The sequence below is a fragment of the Pseudorca crassidens genome, chromosome 1 (genome assembly GCF_039906515.1).
Source record: "Pseudorca crassidens isolate mPseCra1 chromosome 1, mPseCra1.hap1, whole genome shotgun sequence".
NCBI lineage: Eukaryota > Metazoa > Chordata > Mammalia > Artiodactyla > Delphinidae > Pseudorca > Pseudorca crassidens.
The window spans coordinates 55513437-55531672 of NC_090296.1; positions in this window are offsets into that span (position 1 = coordinate 55513437).

Below are 18236 nucleotides of genomic sequence, written 5' to 3' on the forward strand. Positions count from 1 at the left end.
AGCTTTGTGACCCAAGATATGATCTATCGTGGAGAATTTTCCATAAGCACTTGAGAAGAAAGTGTATTCTGTTGTTTTTGGATGGAACGTCCTATAAATATCAATTAAGTCCATCTTGTTTAATGTATACTTTAAAGCTTGTGTTTCCTTATTTATTTCCTTTTGGATGATCTGTCCATTGGTGAGAGTGGTATGTTAAAGTCCCCTACTATTATTTTGTTACTGTTGATTTCACCTTTTATGGTTGTTAGCATTTGCCTTACGTATTGAGGTGCTCCTATGTTGGGTGCATGAATATTTACAATTGTTATATCTTCTTAGATTGATCCCTTGGTCATTATGTAGTGTCCTTCTTTGTCTCTTGTAATAGTCTTTAAAGTCTATTTTGTCTGATATAAGGATTGATACTCCAGCTTTCTTTTGATTTCCATTTGCATGGAATATCTTTTTCCATCCCCACACTTTCAGTCTGTATGTGTCTCTAGGTCTGAAGTGGATCTCTTGTAGACAGCATATATATGGGTCTTGTTTTGTATCCATTCAGCCAGTCTAGCTCTTTTGGTTGGAGCATTTAACCCATTTACATTTAAGGTAATTATCGATATGTATTTTCCTATTACCATTTTCCTAATTGTTTTGGGTTTGTTATTGTAGGTCTTTTCCTTCGCTTGTGTCTTGCCTAGAGACGTTCCTTTAGCATTTGTTGTAAAGCTGGTTTGGTGGTGCTGAATTCTCTTAACTTTTGCTTGTCTGCAAAGCTTTTGATTCTCTGTGAAATCTGAATGAGATCCTTGCTGGGTAGAGTAATCTTTGTTATAGGTTTTTCCCTTTCATCACTTTAAATATGTCCTGCCAGTCCCTTCTAGCTTGCAGAGCTTCTGCTGAAAGATCAGCTGTTAACCTTAAGGGGATTCCCTATTATGTTATTTGTTGCTTTTCCCTTGTTGCTTTTAATATTTTTTCTTTGTATTTAATTTTTGATAGTTTGACTAATATGTGTCTTGGCATATTTCCCCTTGGATTAATCTTGTATGGGACTCTCTGGGCTTTCTGGACTTGGTTGACAATTTCCTTTCCCATATTAGGGAAGTTTTCAAATGTAATCTCTTCAAATATTTTCTCAGTCCCATTCTTTTTCTCTCCTTCTACTGGAATCCGTATAATTTGAATGTTGGTGTGTTTAATGTTGTCCCAGAGGTCTCTGAGACTGTCCTCAATTCTTTTCATTCTTTTCCCTTTAATGTGCTCTGCGATAGTTATTTCTACTATTTTAGTTTCCCAGTCACTTATCAGTTCTTCTGCCTCAGTTATTCTGCTATTGATTCCTTCTAGAGAATTTTTTTTTTACATTCTTTTTTACATCTTTATTGGAGTATAATTGCTTTACAATGGTATGTTAGTTTCTGCTTTATAACAAAGTGAATCAGTTATACATATACATATGTTCCCATATGTCTTCCCTCTTGCGTCTCCCTCCCTCCCACGCTCCCCATCCCACCCCTCTAGGCAGTCACAAAGCACCGAGCTGATCTCCCTGTGCTATGTGGCTGCTTCCCACTAGCTATCTACCTTATGTTTGGTAGTGTATATATGTCCATGCCTCTCTCTTGCTTTGTAACAGCGTACCCTTCCCCCTCCCCATATCCTCAAGTCCATTCTCTAGTAGGTCTGTGTCTTTATTCCTGTCTTACCCCTAGGTTCTTCATGACATTTTTTTTTCTTAAATTCCATATATATGTTAGCATACGGTATTTGTCTTTCTCTTTCTGACTTACTTCACTCTGTATGACAGATTTTAGGTCCATCCACCTCATTACAAATAGCGCAATTTCATTTCTTTTTATGGCTGAGTAATATTTCATTGTATATATGTGCCACATCTTCTTTATCCATTCATCCGATGATGGACACTTAGGTTGTTTCCATCTCCTGGCTCTTGTAAATAGAGCTGCAGTGAACATTTTGGTACATGACTCTTTTCGAATTATGGTTTTCTCAGGGTATATGCCCAGGAGTGGGATTGCTGGGTCATATGGTAGTTCTATTTGTAGTTTTTTAAGGAACCTCCATACTGTTCTCCATAGTGTCTGTACCAATTCACATTCCCACCAGCTGTGCAAGAGTGTTCCCTTTTCTCCACACCCTCTCCAGCATTTATTGTTTCTAGATTTTTTGATGATGGCCATTCTGACTGGTGTGAGATGATATCTCATTGTAGTTTTGATTTGCATTTCTCTAATGATTAATGATGTTGAACACTCTTTCATGTGTTTGTTGGCAGTCTGTATATCTTCTTTGGAGAAATCCCTATTTAGGTCTTCTGCCCATTTTTGGATTGGGTTGTTTGTTTTTTTGTTATTGAGCTGCATGAGCTACTTATAAATTTTAGAGATTAATCCTTTGTCAGTTGCTTCATTTGCAAATATTTTCTCCCATTCTGAGGGTTGTCTTTTGGTCTTGTGTATGGTTTCCTTTGCTGTGCAAAAGCTTTGAAGTTTCATTAGGTCCCATTTGTTTATTTTTGTTTTTATTTCCATTTCTCTAGTAGGTGGGTCACAAAGGATCTTGCTGTGATTTATATCATAGAGTGTTCTGCCTATGTTTTCCTCTAAGAGTTTGATAGTTTCTGGCCTTACATATAGGTGTTTAACCCATTTTGAGCCTATTTTTGTGTATGGTGTTAGGGAGTGATCTAGTCTCATACTTTTACATGTAGCTGTCCAGTTTTCCCAGCACCACTTATTGAAGAGGCTGTCCTTTCTCCACTGTACATTCCTGCCTCCTTTATCAAAGATAAGGTGACCATATGTGTGTGGGTTTATCTCTGGGCTTTCTATCCTGTTCCATTTATCTATCTTTCTGTTTTTGTGCCAGTGCCATACTGTCTTGATTACTGTAACTTTGTACTATAGTCTGAAGTCAGGGAGCCTGATTCCTCCAGCTCCATGTTTCTTTCTCAAGATTGCTTTGGCTATTCGGGGTGTTTTGTGTTTCCATACAAATTGTGAACTTTTTTGTTCTAGTTCTGTGAAAAATGCCATTGGTAGTTTCATAGGGATTGCATTGAATCTGTAGATTGTTTGGGTAGTAGAGTCATTTTCACAATGTTGATTCTTCCAATCCAAGAACATGGTATATCTCTCCATCTATTTGTATCATCTTTAATTTCTTTCATCAGTGTCTTATAATTTTCTGCATACAGTTCTTTTGTCTCCTTAGGAAGCTTTATTCCTAGATATTTTATTCTTTTTGTTGCAATGGTAAATTGGAGTGTTTCTTGATTTCACTTTCAGATTTTTCATCATTAGTGTTTTGGAATGCCAGAGATTTCTGTGCATAAATTTTGTATCCTGCTACTTTACCAAATTCATTGATTAGCTCTAACAGAGCTGGTAGAGTCTTTAGGATTTTCTATATATAGTATGTCATCTGCAAACAGTGACAGCTTTACTTCTTCTTTTCCAATATGGATTGCTTTTATTTCTTTTTCATCTCTGATTTCTGTGGCTAAAACTTCCAAAACTCTGTTGAATAAGAATGGTGAGAGTGGGCAACCTTGTCTTGTTCCTGATCTTAGTGGAAATGCTTTTAGTTTTTCACCATTGAGGGTTCCTCTAAGAGTTTGATAGTTTGGTCTGAAGTGGATGTCTTGTAGACAGCATATATATGGGTCTTGTTTTTGTATCCATTCAGCCAGTCTGTGTCTTTTGGTGGGAGCATTTAGTCCATTTATATTTAAGGTAATTATCAATATGTATGTTCCTATCTCATTTTCTTAATTGTTTTGGGTTCATTATTGTAGGTCTTTTCCTTCTCTTGTGTTTCTTGCCTAGAGAAGTTCCTTTAGCATTTGTTGTAAAGCTGGTTTGGTGGTGCTGAACTCTCTCAGCTTTTGCTTGTCTGTAAAGGTTTTAATTTCTCCATCAAATCTGAATGAGATCCTTGCTGGGTAGAGTAATCTTGGTTGCAGCTTTTTCTCCTTCATCACTTTAAATATGTCCTGCCAGTCCCTTCTGGCTTGCAGAGTTTCTGCTGAGAGATCAGCTGTTAACCTTATCGGGATTACCTTGTGTGTTATTTGTTGTTTTCCCCTTGCTGCTTTTAATATGTTTTCTTTGTATTTAATTTTTGACAGTGTTGATTAATATGTGTCTTGGCGTATTTCTCCTTGGATTTATCCTGTATGGGACTCTCTGTGCTTCCTGGACTTGATTAACTATTTACTTTCCCATATTAGGGAAGTTTTCAACTATAATCTCTTCACATATTTTCTCAGTCCCTTTCTTTTTCTCTTCTTCTTCTGGAACCCCTATAATTCGAATGTTGGTGCGTTTAATATTGTCCCAGAGGTCTCTGAGATTGTCCTCAGTTCTTTTCATTCTTTTTTCTTTATTCTGCTCTGCAGTAGTTATTTCCACTATTTTATCTTCCAGGTCACTTATCCGTTCTTCTGCCTCAGTTATTCTGCTATTGATCCCTTCTAGAGTATTTTTAAGTTCATTTATTGTGTTATTCATTGTTGTTTGTTTCATGTTTAGTTCTTCTAGGTCCTTGTTAAATGTTTCTTGCATTTTGTCTATTCTATTTCCAAGGTTTTGGATCATCTTTACTATCATTATTCTGAATTCTTTTTCAGGTAGACAGCCTATTTCCTCTTCATTTGTTAAGTCTGGTGGGCTTTTATCTTGCTCCTTTATCTGCTGTGTGTTTTTCTGTCTTCTCATTTTGCTTATCTTACTGTGTTTGGGGTCTCCTTTTTGCAGGCTGCAGGTTTGTAGTTCCCGTTGTTTTTGGTGTCTGTCCCCAGTGGCTAAAGTTGGTTCAGTGGGTTGTGTAGGCTTCCTGGTGGAGGGGATTAGTGCCTGTGTTCTGGTGGATGAGGCTGGATCTTGTCTTTCTGCTGGGCAGGTCCATGTCTGGTGGTGTGTTTTGGGGTGTCTGTGGACTTACTATGATTTTAGGCAGCCTCTCTGCTAATGGGTGGGGTTGTGTACCTGTCTTGCTAGTTGTTTGGCATAGGGTGTCCAGCACTGTAGCTTGCTGGTCGTTGAGTGAAGCTGGGTGCTGGTGTTGAGATGGAGATCTCTGGGAGATTTTTGCTGTTTTATATTATGTGGAGCTGGGAGGTCTGTGTGGACCAGTGTCCTGAAGTTGGCTCTCCCACCTCAGAGGCACAGCTGACTCCTGGCTGCAGCACCAAGAGCCTTTCATCCACATGGCTCAGATTAAAAGGGAGAAAAAGTAGAAAGAAAGAATTAGTAGAAGTAGAAAGAAAGAAAGAAAGAAAGGAGGGAAGGAGGGAGGGAGGAAGGAAGGAAGGAAGGAGGGAGGAAGGAAAGAAAGATAAAGTAAAATAAAGTAAGATAAAATATAATAAAGTTATTAAAATAATTATTAGGAAAAAAAATTAAAGAAAAAAAAATGGAGGGATAGAACCCTAGGACAAATGGTGGAAGCAAAGCTATAGAGACAAAATCTCACACAGAAGCATACACATACACATTCACAAAAAGAGGAAAAGGGGAAAAAATCATAAATCTTGCTCTCAACGTCCACCTCCTCAATTTGGGATGATTCGTTGTCTATTCATGTATTCCACAGATGCAACGTATATCAACTTGATTGTGGAGATTTAATCCGCTGCTCCTGAGGCTGCTGAGCGAGATTTCCCTTTCTCTTCTTTGTTCTCACAGCTCCCAGGGGCTCAGCTTTGGATTTGGCCCCGCCTCTGCATGTAGGTCGCCGGAAGGCGTCTGTTCTTCGCTCAGACAGGACGGGGTTAAAGGAACAACTGCTTCGGGGACTCTGGCTCACTCAGGCCACGGGGAGAAAGAGGCACGGAGTGCGGGGTGAGCCTGCGGCGGCAGAGGCCAACGTGACGTTGCACCAGCCTGAGGCATGCAGTGCGTTTTTCCGGGGAAGTTGTCCCTGCATCCCGGGACCCTGGCAGTGGCGGGCTGCACAAGCTCCCCGGAAGGGGGGTGTGAGTAGTGATCTGCGCTCGCACACAGGCTTCTTGGTGGCAGCGGCGGCAGCAGCCTTAGCATCTCATACCCGTCTCTGGGGTCCGTGCTTTTAGCCACGGCTCGCGCCCGTCTCCAGAGCTCCTTTAAGCAGCGCTCTTAATCCCCTCTCCTCGCGCACCAGGAAACAAAGAGGGAAGAAAAAGTCTCTAGCCTCTTTGGCAGCTCCAGACTTTTCCCCGGACTCACTCCCGGCTCGCGGTGGTGCACTAACCCCCTTCAGGCTGTGTTCACGCAGCCAACCCCAGTCCTCTCCCTGCACTCCAACCGAAGCCCGAGCCTCAGGTCCCAGCCCCGCCCGACCCGGTGTGTGAGCAGACGAGCCTCTCGGAGTGGTGAGTGCTGGTCGGCAACGATCCTCTGTGCGGGAATCTCTCCACTTTGCCCTCTGCACCCCTGTTGCTGTGCTCTCCGCCGCGGCTCTGAAGCTCCCCCCTCCGCCACCCGCAGTCTCCGCCCACAGAGGGGCTTCCTAGTGTGTGGAAACCTTTCCTCCTTCACAGCTCCCTCCCACTGGTACAGGTCCCGTCCCTATTCTTTTGTCTCTGTTTTTTCTTTTTTCTTTTGCCCTACCCAGGTACGTGGGGGAGTTTCTTGCCTTTTGGGAAGTCTGAGGTCTTCTGCCAGCTTTCAGTAGGTGTTCTGTAGGAGTTGTTCCACGTGTAGATGTATTTCTGGTGTATCTGTGTGGAGGAAGGTGATCTCCGCGTCTTACTCTTCTGCCATCTTCCCCTCCCTACTCTCTAGAGAATTTTTAATTTCATTTATTGTGTTGTTCATCATTGTTAGTTTGTTGTTAATTTTTCTAGGTCCTTGTTAAACGTTTCTTGTATTTTCTCCATTCTATTTCCAATATTTTGGATCAGCTTTACTATCATTACTCTGAATTCCTTTTCAGGTAGACTGCCTATTTCCTCTTCATTTGTTTGTTCTGGTGGGTTTTTACTTTGCTACTTCAAGTGCTGCATATTTCTGTCTCTTCACATTTTGCCTAACGTACTGTGTTTGGGATCTCCTTTTCACAGGCTGAAGGTTCGTATTTCATAATTCATAGTTTTTGGTGTCTGACCCCAGTGGGTAAGGTTGGTTCAGTGGCTTGTGTAGGCTTCCTGGTGGAGGGGACTGGTGCCTTTTTCTGGTGGATGAAGCTGGATCTTTTCTTTCTGGTGGGCAGGATCACGTCTGTTGGTGTGTTTTGGGGTGTCTGTGAACTTAGTAGGATTTTAGGCAGCCTCTCTGCTAATCGGTTGTGTTGTGTTCCTGTCTTGCTAGTTTTTTGGCATGGGATGTCCAGCACTGGAGCTTGTTGGTCATTGAGTGGAGCTGGGTCTTAGCATTGAGGCAGAGATCTCTGGGAGAGCTCTTGCCGATTGATATTACGTGGGCCGGGAGATATCTGGTGGTCCAATGTCCTGAACTTGGCTCTCCCACCTCAGAGGCTCAGTCCTGACACCCGTCTGGAGCTTTAAGACCCTTTTGGGAAGTGTGAGGTCTTCTGCCAGCGTTCAGTAGGTGTTCTGTAGGAGTTGTTTCACATGTAAATGTATTTCTGATGTATTTGTGGGGAGGAAGGTGATCTCCACGTCTTACTCCTCCGCCATCTTGAAGGTCCTCTCCTACAAATTATATCTTATGTACAAGTTATCTGAATGTTCAAAATAGAGTTTCTTTTTTTTTTTGGTTCTGGGTTTGTGTTTTTTATTGTACCTCATTTCTCCAGTTATTTTCCATGTATGGATATAACATGATTAATCTCTGAGGAAAATTACTTTGCTATTAAAAAATTTGAGGCATTTTCCTATCTTATAATTTGAACATGTTTATCAACTTCTCTTTAATTTTAACTCTGCTAGCACTTGTAATGGAAAATTTTCAGCATTTTAAAAAATAGTTTAAATTCATTTTTCTAACTTCTTCATTATTTGCCCTAGTGATATACTGAGGTAAGGTGGAAAGAAAATGATACCAAAGCAAGACACTAAAAAACTAGAACAAAAAAATAGAATACTAACTCTTTTCTGTTGTAGTCCTCCAGCATCTTTTGAGTACTACCTCATTGTCCTTAAAATGTCCAAATTGTTTTCAAATATGAAAAGATTATGGTTGAAATCTTAGAATGTGAGAAATGTTTAAATAAGGTTACTGTCTTCTGTAGTGAAAATGTATCTCTCTTTATTCAATTATATATTTGTACTTCTTTATATTGACCTAGGGTACTTTGTCCTTATGTTACCTGGTAATTGTTTATAATCTGCTTTATTTTTCCATTTGTTTGAGACATTAACAGATCTTGATGATTTATCTTTTCTCACTTCATGGAATGTATTCATTAAAGCTATTAACTGATCCCCACTTTAGTATTTTCTTCATATATTTGCTGGAAAGATAATTTAACATTTGCAACAAATACTTTCTCTCTTCTGTGGCTGTTGGCACCCTGTATCATAACTGTTGAACCTGTTATTCCTAGTCAATGGAATAAGAAACCTATTACTTTATTAGTAAGTTACTATACTGAAAGACCTTGGGATTTAGAGTCAGTTTGAATGCCTCCTACCTAACTTTCCAGCTGTGTAGCCATGGGAAAATGTCTCTAAGCTTCAATTTCTTCATCTCCAAGGTAGGCCTAATATCATCTCTCTAACAGTGTTAAAGGAATATCCAAAATAATACACTTAATTCAAAATGTAACTGTTGTATATAGTAACTGTTCAACAAATATTATTTGATTAATTTTTGAATGAATAAATTATTCTTTTTCCTGATGCATTTTGCTTTGCCTTCCTTTTTCTCAATGTCTTATATTGCTTTCAAATATATGCTATCTTATATTAACTTGGAGCCATATTTCAGTCTCACTGTTATTATTGACTAAAGCAATGGTGATTACCAGGAGGTATGCCCATTTTTAGTCAGATAGATGTGATAGAATAGTTTTTTTCTTGACTTCCAATTAATCTACATTTGAAAGTAAATAAAAATAATTTAGAAGCTATGACCAATATTTACTTCTAGATTTTGTACCACAGAACAAATTTATTGACTCTCTTGGCTACCTAAAATCATGGCCAATGTTAGAGAAAGTGGTGTGGATTCAAAAGATTTTTGGTCCACCCTATTTTTTAATATCATTTCATTTTGCTTCATTATACCAGCTACTTCCCAGAGTAAGTTTCTCAGTGTCTTTGCATATTGATAGTGCTGTTGTCTGTCTTCACTAGTCTATTCAATGTACTGTGTCACTGTGTTAAATGAATGGTGAACAGTTGCTCTGACTGTGAAGGTTATTTTACAGATGCAACTTCTAGTAACTTCCATGTCAACCATTCTTTTTCTATGAATTCTTTCTCTCTGCATTCATTTTCTTCACACAGACTTTTGGCACTCACAGCTTCTGCAGATGCAGTTAAAGATGTGTTGAAAGAAGAGACCAAAAAAATGAAAAAAAAAAAAAAAGAAAGAAACCTCTATAGTGGCAGCTGCAGAGAAGCTAAGAAATCAGAAACAGTCAGCATTATTTTTTCCCATTTTTCTTCATATCACCCCCAAAGGGAAGAAGAGAAAGAAATGGAGGTGGTAGGGGAGATTCTATGGATTTATTCAAGGCAATATTTGGGTTATAAAGACTCATCAGGGGCTTGCATTTTGACAACCAAGCAGGAATTCAGAAAAAGTCTCCTTATTTGTTAAGTGTAGAAAAAATCTGATATGTGCAATATATTTTACCTTTATATAATACTTATGATATTTGAAATGTTTTCACTTACATTTTCTTATTTGATACTAGGATCAATTTAGGCAATGGTAGGTATATTTCCCATGTGTTATATACATCAGGAACTGAGTCTCAGAGATATAATGTGACTTGCCCCCTTTCTACTAGTTTTCTGTCTTCCACAGTGGAAAGTTCTTGTGAAACAGTATCTGACATGGCCAAGTTTTCTCATGGTTCCATCTCATCTCCTGTGCCATTTTTTCTTTTTTCTGCCACTATTGTAATAGAGAGAAGATATTGGTCTGCAAGGGTTTCTCTGTGGGCTGAGCAGCTGGCTAACTTGGGAAGTAGGCAAGGTCTTCTCAGGGCTCCACTTGTTTCTTTGGTTGTTCTGTCTTTTGTAACTGTCTCTCCTCTTTTAGGCCATGGTGTCTTATATCCCAACTGAAGAATTCAGTTCTGTTAAATGATTATCTTTTTAGCATAGGACAATAAAATATGTAAACTTTTGGGAAATTCTTTCCACTTAAAAATGGAATTTAGGATGAGTTCCCAGATGTGAAATTTCAGAGGTTAAAGTTTTTTAAATGAGGGAGGGAGGAGTTTTGTGTACTGAGGATTTCCTGGAGCACTCAAAGTTCTCAACTGAGATGAGTGTCACTTTGTTAACATGAAAGTTTAGCTTATCACTCAGCAATAATAAGCCGAGATACAATATGTTTATAAGGATCTAAATGATTCAGCTAAATGTTTGAGGCCACAAGTTTTGCACTGGGGTACATCTCTGGCAATGGGATTGTTGAAACTATAGGATATAACTTACAATAATAGGAATGCATCAAAAAAAGTATGACAGGGACAGCCCCTCCTCTGCAGCCATGTTTTTTGGTGCGTGCCCCATGTAACTTAATGTAGACTTTATGTTACAGTAAATTATTGGTAATCACTGAAATGGGGATTTGGGGTTTCATAGCCTTGAGTTTGGGTTTCATAGCCTTTATCTCTGTAGTATTCCTATACCACCAGTTCTATGTAGCAGTATTAGATTATAGTGAAATCCTGTTAGAAGTTTCCACAATATTCTTGAACCTTTGATAATTAATTGGTTAATTAAAATATGGTCATAGGGACCATAAGAATTAGTCACAGGGACATATAATGGAAGTCCAGAAGATGCACTTCTAATAAACTTCCAATAAACTTTCTCCAGAGCAAATGTGCATGAGAATTTTTATAGAGAGAAGTGTCCTGGTACAATGATACAGCAGTTTGTGGCTGAGAGACTTTCCCACATAATACCAAGCAGCAGCTGGCTAGGAGAGCTAACAGTGACAGGCTCCACAGACCTGACAAAAGCCACTTGAACCAGCCTGCTGTTGGCCAAGTACATCTCCATGGGACTCTAGGGACTCTGAGGAGTCAGGGCAGATGTTACATATGATCATTTACTGTCTAGATGAGCACAACTAAGTATTTATTTCTCTGTGCTTTTTTTTTTTTTTTTTTCTGGTAGAATGTAATTCTAACCCTTGCAGTGTCAGCTCAAAGGCCCTAGTGGGAAGAACCACATTTTGTTTTTGTTTTCTATAAAAAAAGGAGGAGTTTTACAACTTTAAGAACTTAGACAAGTTTTTGGTTGTGAACTCTGAATTTTTATACCTTAAAGCATCAAAGATATTACTTCAGCCTGAAAATATTCAAGGCCAAGTATTACCTCACTATAATAGAACTTTAGTATGATCTTTGTAGAAGACTGAATTTTTATAAAAATCTATATTATTGGCTCTACTAGAATGAGTTAGCTGCAGAATATACTCTTGTAAGAGTGGGCTGATTGGATGGGATTATTTTGGTGGTGTTTAATTAGAGGACAATATCTGAAATATATAATAGATTTAGGTTCAATGTTATTTATTCTTTATGACAATAATTAGCCAAGATATTGGGTCTCCTTCCCGCCTCACAATTAGCCACTTCTTATGGGAACTTTTAGTTTGTGATAATAAGAGCATATCAGGACCAAGGAGAAGGCATATTGTTATATTTCCAAGTGGTATAATATGTTCCCAGGTGGGAGGTGGAAGTGAAACGTCTTGTGGGTGGAACTCACTCATTTCTATCACTAGTGCTTGAAACCCAGTTGATGCCCCAATGCCGTTCCATCTTCTTTTTCGGCACCTTCATCCCCCTGTAAAATGGCTTCTAAGTTAATGGGAATCTTCTAGAAATACTTTGTGTGTACTCCTGAGCTAGTCCTTCCAATGACTGCATGCCCCTGTTTTTCTCTTCCTTTTTCTGATATGGCCTTTCTTTTGATCTGTCCTATGGCACTTGGGTAAACCACAACTTTTGGGTTTCTCTGTCTTCCACCGATATTCTGAAGTCCTTCAGGAGCCAAAATCATATTAGTATTCTCAGGTGTCCTCAGAATTCCAGAATCAATTCTGTATTCTCTTAAGATGCAGAAAGAAAATAGGCTTTCACTTTTAGCTTTACAATTTTCCATGTGGGTACCAAAGCAGGGTTGCTTGTATCCCTATTCCCCTTCAACAGCTGAGGCTTTGTTAACTGAAAGCAGTTTGTCTGCCTGGCCACTTCATCCCTTTGGGTTAGTTTTCCCCAGGAGAGACCCCATTCCTTCCTCCTATCAGATTTTTGATGAGGAGTCTTGCCTTCTACAGATTTATAGCTCTCACTCATAGTGGAGTCATGCCACCAGCCTCCTTGTTTTCTTCTCCCTCCCTCTCTCCCCACCTCCATAAATTAGTACAAATTGTATTTGCAAAAATAGGAAGCTCTGTTGTGTGAAATCAACTTCTTATTTTCAAGAAATAGATCCATCTAATCAGGTTGGGCAGTAGTGCCCCATTTAATTTCAAGGATTCTTGGGTGCTTGCTAGGAGAGCAGGTTAAGGTCACCTCTAGGCAGGAGGGTGGATGAACCAGGGCTAGACTTGGAGCAAGGTTACTTGAGGTAGGGCTAGGGTTGGATGGGGACAGGTCTGGTAGAGTTGGGGGGGTGTCTAAGAAGTAGGAGAAATAAAACATTAACTCTCTTTCATTAGTGGTGGCAGGTGAATGAATCTTTTTCATAAGACACTAAAAGAAGCCTAAAATAAAACTTCCCAGGAGGGAGGTTAAAAAAAATTACAAAATTGTAGGAACAAATACCATCATACTGTGTTTTAAATTGTTTCTTTTTATGTACTATAAATACTAAGCCAAATATGTGAAAATCTTCAAATATATATTACTTAAAACGTTTTATGCAAAACATTTATTTAAAACACAGACATGGCTGTCTATTCAGGGAAAAATATTAGTGTCACAGGAATTAGCAATTTAGGTCATATTTGACTCACAGAAAAGATAATATATTTGCAGGTCTCATAAGGTTCAAGGCAAAAATTTCAGGCTAAATGGGGCAGGTATGAAATAAAAATAAACTGGAGTTATTTTCCTTATTCTCTATCTTCAAAGGACTGTTTTCTTGACCCAAACAGCATTTTCATTTTGCTTATGCTGAATTGTTCAAGAGGACAAAGCAGTATGGCAAAGGTCATCAACAAGCTGGAGGTGTTTCCACACAGATTAACCTCTCCATTGATCTGTGTACCACACTCCCATCGCTCCAGGCCTTCTCAGGGTTTTCCTTGAGGGCCTGTGCTCAGTTTGGTGGATTGATTTTACTTTTCTGAGCCTGCTCCCTCTTTCAAAAAAAAGTGAAGGAATAGGATTTACTCAGCTGGTGATCCTCAACTCTGGCTGTGAATTGGGATCATCTGTTGCCCAAAGCCTTTTCTGGGAGGTTCTGATTGGTAATTCTGGGGTCTTTCAGTTTGTATTTTACCAGGTGATCCTGATGTGTTGCTAAGAGATCTGGGGCTGCTCAACTGATATCTTATCCCTAAGACATAGCTGTGGATTTGGCCCAGAGAGAAGAAATTAGTCACCTGTGGAGACTTTGGTGCCTTTTTTGTAAGAATTTGCTAGTGAGAATGTGATGAGTTTGCCTTTCTGACCTGGTAACCCCCCCTTAGTCCAGTTCACTGATCAGTTCAACATCACTGTTTCATGACATGACATTCCTGACACAAGCCTTTGATTTATGCTCATTTGTATGAATAAAACAAGTGCCCTTTGTTTACAAATTAAGGAGTTTTATATTAATATAAATTTGTTTAGGGTTGTGAAGAGAGTGCTGCCATTGCTCTGGTGGTGTTCCTGATTAGAAATGGATTAGAAATGGAGTTCTGGTTAGGGCTTGGGAGCTGGGCCAAGGAAATATGTGATCTTCCCTTCATCTTCCCTTCCAGCACTACTTTGTAAAAAACGTCCCCTTGCATTGGGTGAATGTGTTCAGTTGGTGGCAGCAAAGTTCTGTTACAGAAAATTCTGAGAAGCTATTGTCTTAGATATGTTGAAGAAAGCCTGAGGGAACAAAGCAGCATGTATAATAACATCCATGTTTTCTGTTAATCTGCAGAGCTATAAATATATTGTATGTGCTCAGAAAAAGGAAGACGTTTTGCTGGCTCTGTCTCAATATAATCCCCCAAATATGTTCTTTGTTTCCAAATCCAGAAGTACTATAGCATCAGCTTCAGATGAAAGATTTAGTCAGGTCATGATCCAAAAAGGTGGGCATCTTAGGATTTACTGTTGATTGTCATGTAAATATATTAAAATGAAGCTTTGATCTTGAAATACATCCAAACAAGATTAATGATTTAGCATCTAGAGAAATCGAGTTTTTGATGCAATAAGGAAGGTTTTACAATTTTACACTGGCAAAGATAAAAATTCAGCATATGAAAAGCTATTTTAGAATTTTAGTTTAATGGGAACTGTAATAAGTGCCAAAGAAAATTAGGTGGTATCAGACTACTGTATTGACTAGAAGGGTTTGTAAGCAATAAACAGATGGAAATAAATGAACAAAAATGAAATGATAATTGGAAGGTTAGTACTGTGGATAGACAGTAACATTTTATAGTGTGTGTCCACAGTTTTCTGCGTGTGCCCTGGTGCTGGAATTAATCATTATGTCTGTAAAGTTGGGTGTTAATTCAGGGGCAAATGGATAATTGAACCCAAACTGGCCAACAGATTGCCTTGTAGTTGTGCTACTAACTTTAAGTGATTATCATTCCCAATTATTCACGTTTTTGGAGACAGTGTCACCAATACTGACACCATCACTGTTAGATGTGGGAGTGGGAGGAAAAGCCATATGTAAATGGAGAAAATGGAGGCCCTGGGAGGAGCTCCAGCAAAACTGCTAATAAATTATCAGGAGAATACTGACCTCCTAATGAGAGACTACCAACCTGAAAAATAGTTAAAATGTAAAAACATTCAAGGTTAGCAACTTAAGTTATGAATATAAATGTTCTGATGTGATGCTTTTATTATAATGCTAAGCATGAAAACATCATATGATTACTAATATCTCCAAGTTCAGATTGTAATCCTTTTAAATCTCTTTTTTACACTCTTTTGATTACATAAATATTTTTCAGAAATAGTTTTGGGTTTTACTATAAAATGATTTTTACTTAACTTGATAGTTATGTTAAAGTTGGTTAAAAGCTTAAAAATGTTAGATGGTTATTTCTTAACTTCAGAGTACTTGAGTGTTGAAATAGTGACTAGTACAAAGGATGTTATCGAATGTGAGCTTAAGTCAAATAGACACCATCAAAGTTGAATGTTCTAGGTTAAAATTTCAAAGGAGTTTGGAATATAACCATGTAAATGACATTTAAAATAATGGGATTTTCCAAACTGGAAATACCTTTCCATGTGCATAATTTTGAAAATATGTTTTAAAAAATACTCTTTCTGTCCCTGTCATCATATTGTCAGTCAGATCAAAGTTTGCTTCTACTTCATATTTCAATTTTGAAAGTATAGAAAAGCAACAGAATGTTGTGAATATAAACTTTTCACTCATGAGGAGTTTATGATAAATAGCAGAAAAAAATTGCAAGGAATTTTGTAAATGAGATGCTTCTTTTGATTAAAGTTGGCTCTAAAAAGAATTTGCTGCATACAATTTCCTATTTAAACACAGAGATTGATTATTTCATATATTTATGGAAATCGATATGGTAGTTATCTGATGTCAAGATGAGATTTCAGAAAGGATTCTCCAATGTGAATCAACAGACACAATTAAATGTTGAATCTTCCAGGTTAAAATTTCAGAGTAATTTGGAATGTAGAATCACCTTAGGAAATTCTGGTTTGGGTGGCCATGATACACACACACACACACACACACACACACACACACACACACACACACACATAAAATTATGACTGATTCTAATAGGCAACAGGGTTGAAAATCACTGGCGCATTGCTTTTAGACAAGGTGCCAAGTGATCATGGCCCACCATCAGTTGGTTGATTTCTTCCTGTTCTACTGGTGAATTGCTGCCAATATAATTAAGAAATGGGTATATCTGAGAGTGTAGGTTGCAGATAGATAAGGAAGATTTTCTATGTTTTTACTTCCACATCATCTCTCTCCTCTATCTTCCCCTCGTCCATTAGCATGGGTTGTCTAACCTATTTTGCCTTGCCTCTTCTCACCTGTACATTGTAATCACACATATAACAGTGATTCTAACTGGTTTGTGATAGTCAGTTGTTAAGTTTTCAGGAATTTTGTGAACCAGTTGTTACACACAATCATTATCAAAAATTAAATTATATAAACTTATTTATAGTCATGTAAATTATATAAATGTACTTAATTCATATTAAAACAGAAGTACTCAATACTCAAAACTCATTACTTTCTAATACTTTTATTACCTTTAATCATTATCTCTTTTTGAGGTTATATACATCAATTGTCTGGTGGAAGAGACTACTGTACACCTCTTCAAAACATGGCCCTCAGTGATGTCATGTTGGTAGCTTGAAATTGGTCAGGTGGGAGTCTTTACACTACAAAAATCAGCAAATGGTGCAAATTAGGACTTGATTTAGTGTCTTGTTGATTGTTTAATCAAGATTAATTAGAGGGGCTTCCCTGGTGGCACAGTGGTTGAGCGTCCGCCTGCCGATGCAGAGGACACGGGTTCGTGCCCGGGTCCGGGAAGATCCCACATGCCGCGGAGCGGCTAGGCCCGTGAGCAATGGCCGCTGAGCCTGCGCATCCAGAGCCTGTGCTCTGCAATGGGAGAGGCCACAACAGTGAGAGGCCTGCGTACTGCAAAAAGAAAAAAAAAGATTAATTAGAGAAAATGTTAATGCTGATTAAACAAAGCAAGTCATGCCTGTAGTTATTAAATTCTGAATAGAATTAAAAAATGAGGAAATTTTCTTCCAGTATTCACAAACTATTTCCAATTCCGCCAAGAAGTTACTCTCATCCTTGATGAGTGAGTGAAGTTCCTTCATTGGCCTTCCCTATTTCACTTTAGACTTACTCCTTCATGTAAAGAAAATTATAAATCAACTTTTGTGCCACAACAACGCTCATTTGTTAATGATGTGAGGAACTTCTTGGCTGAATTGGATAATAATCAAGCATATATTAATAGTCTCATTAGTGACACTTTGGCAATAGAATTATAAAAACTGGTAGTGGATTTTCAAAAAATGACATCACACTGAAGTTTTAGGTATGTGGAATTTACAATAAAGAATATTGTATATTTCATTATTACTTGTAAATTGTATGTTACATATCTCTTATACTAGCATAATTTATAATAAGCATGTAAAGATCCACACATGCCCACAAGTTCTCCCAGAGATCTGGTTATTAAACACTCACCAGTTCATCACTGCATATAATCCTTGAAGCAGGGATGGGAAGGTCATTTAGTCCAAACTTCCTACATTCAGATATTGGCTAGATGGAAATTTAAAACAGGTTAACCTGGTTAGGTTTCATGTAAAGGTAGACAGGTAGCTGCTAATGTGTGAGTGCTCTTCCAAAATATTTATTTCCATTGTCCACATATTAAATTGTCCTATTAGAGATGTATTACTTTGGGTTCTATTGTTTTTTGATCTTCTAAGTACTGATTCATGAATGGTAGTATTTTTACTGGGAATACCAGTTAAAATATAGTTTCATGGCATGTCTGACACCCCATCCACCCAGCCCACTAAATCATAACTGTAGTGTGGTCCAAAGAAACTGTACTTTTAATGTTTCCTAGACCAGGATTTGGGAACCGTTGCTTGGGTCTTGTGTTAAATATAAATAGCCCCAGAGGAGCAAGAATGTAACTCAGCTGCTGCCATAGTTAGACAGGATTAACAGATAGCAGTGATCAAGACCACATAGACGGAGCCTTTCTCCCCACCCCCCCTGAGGCACCTGAAACTAAGTGGGATAATGAATCTTGGTAGGAGGCAGGCCAAGCACAGTCAAGCTAACTGTAAGTAGAAATTCTCTAGACGCTTACATTTAACTATCTGGAAGAATATTAGAAAGGAGTCTTTTCTATTTCCTTTCCTTACTGCTCAGG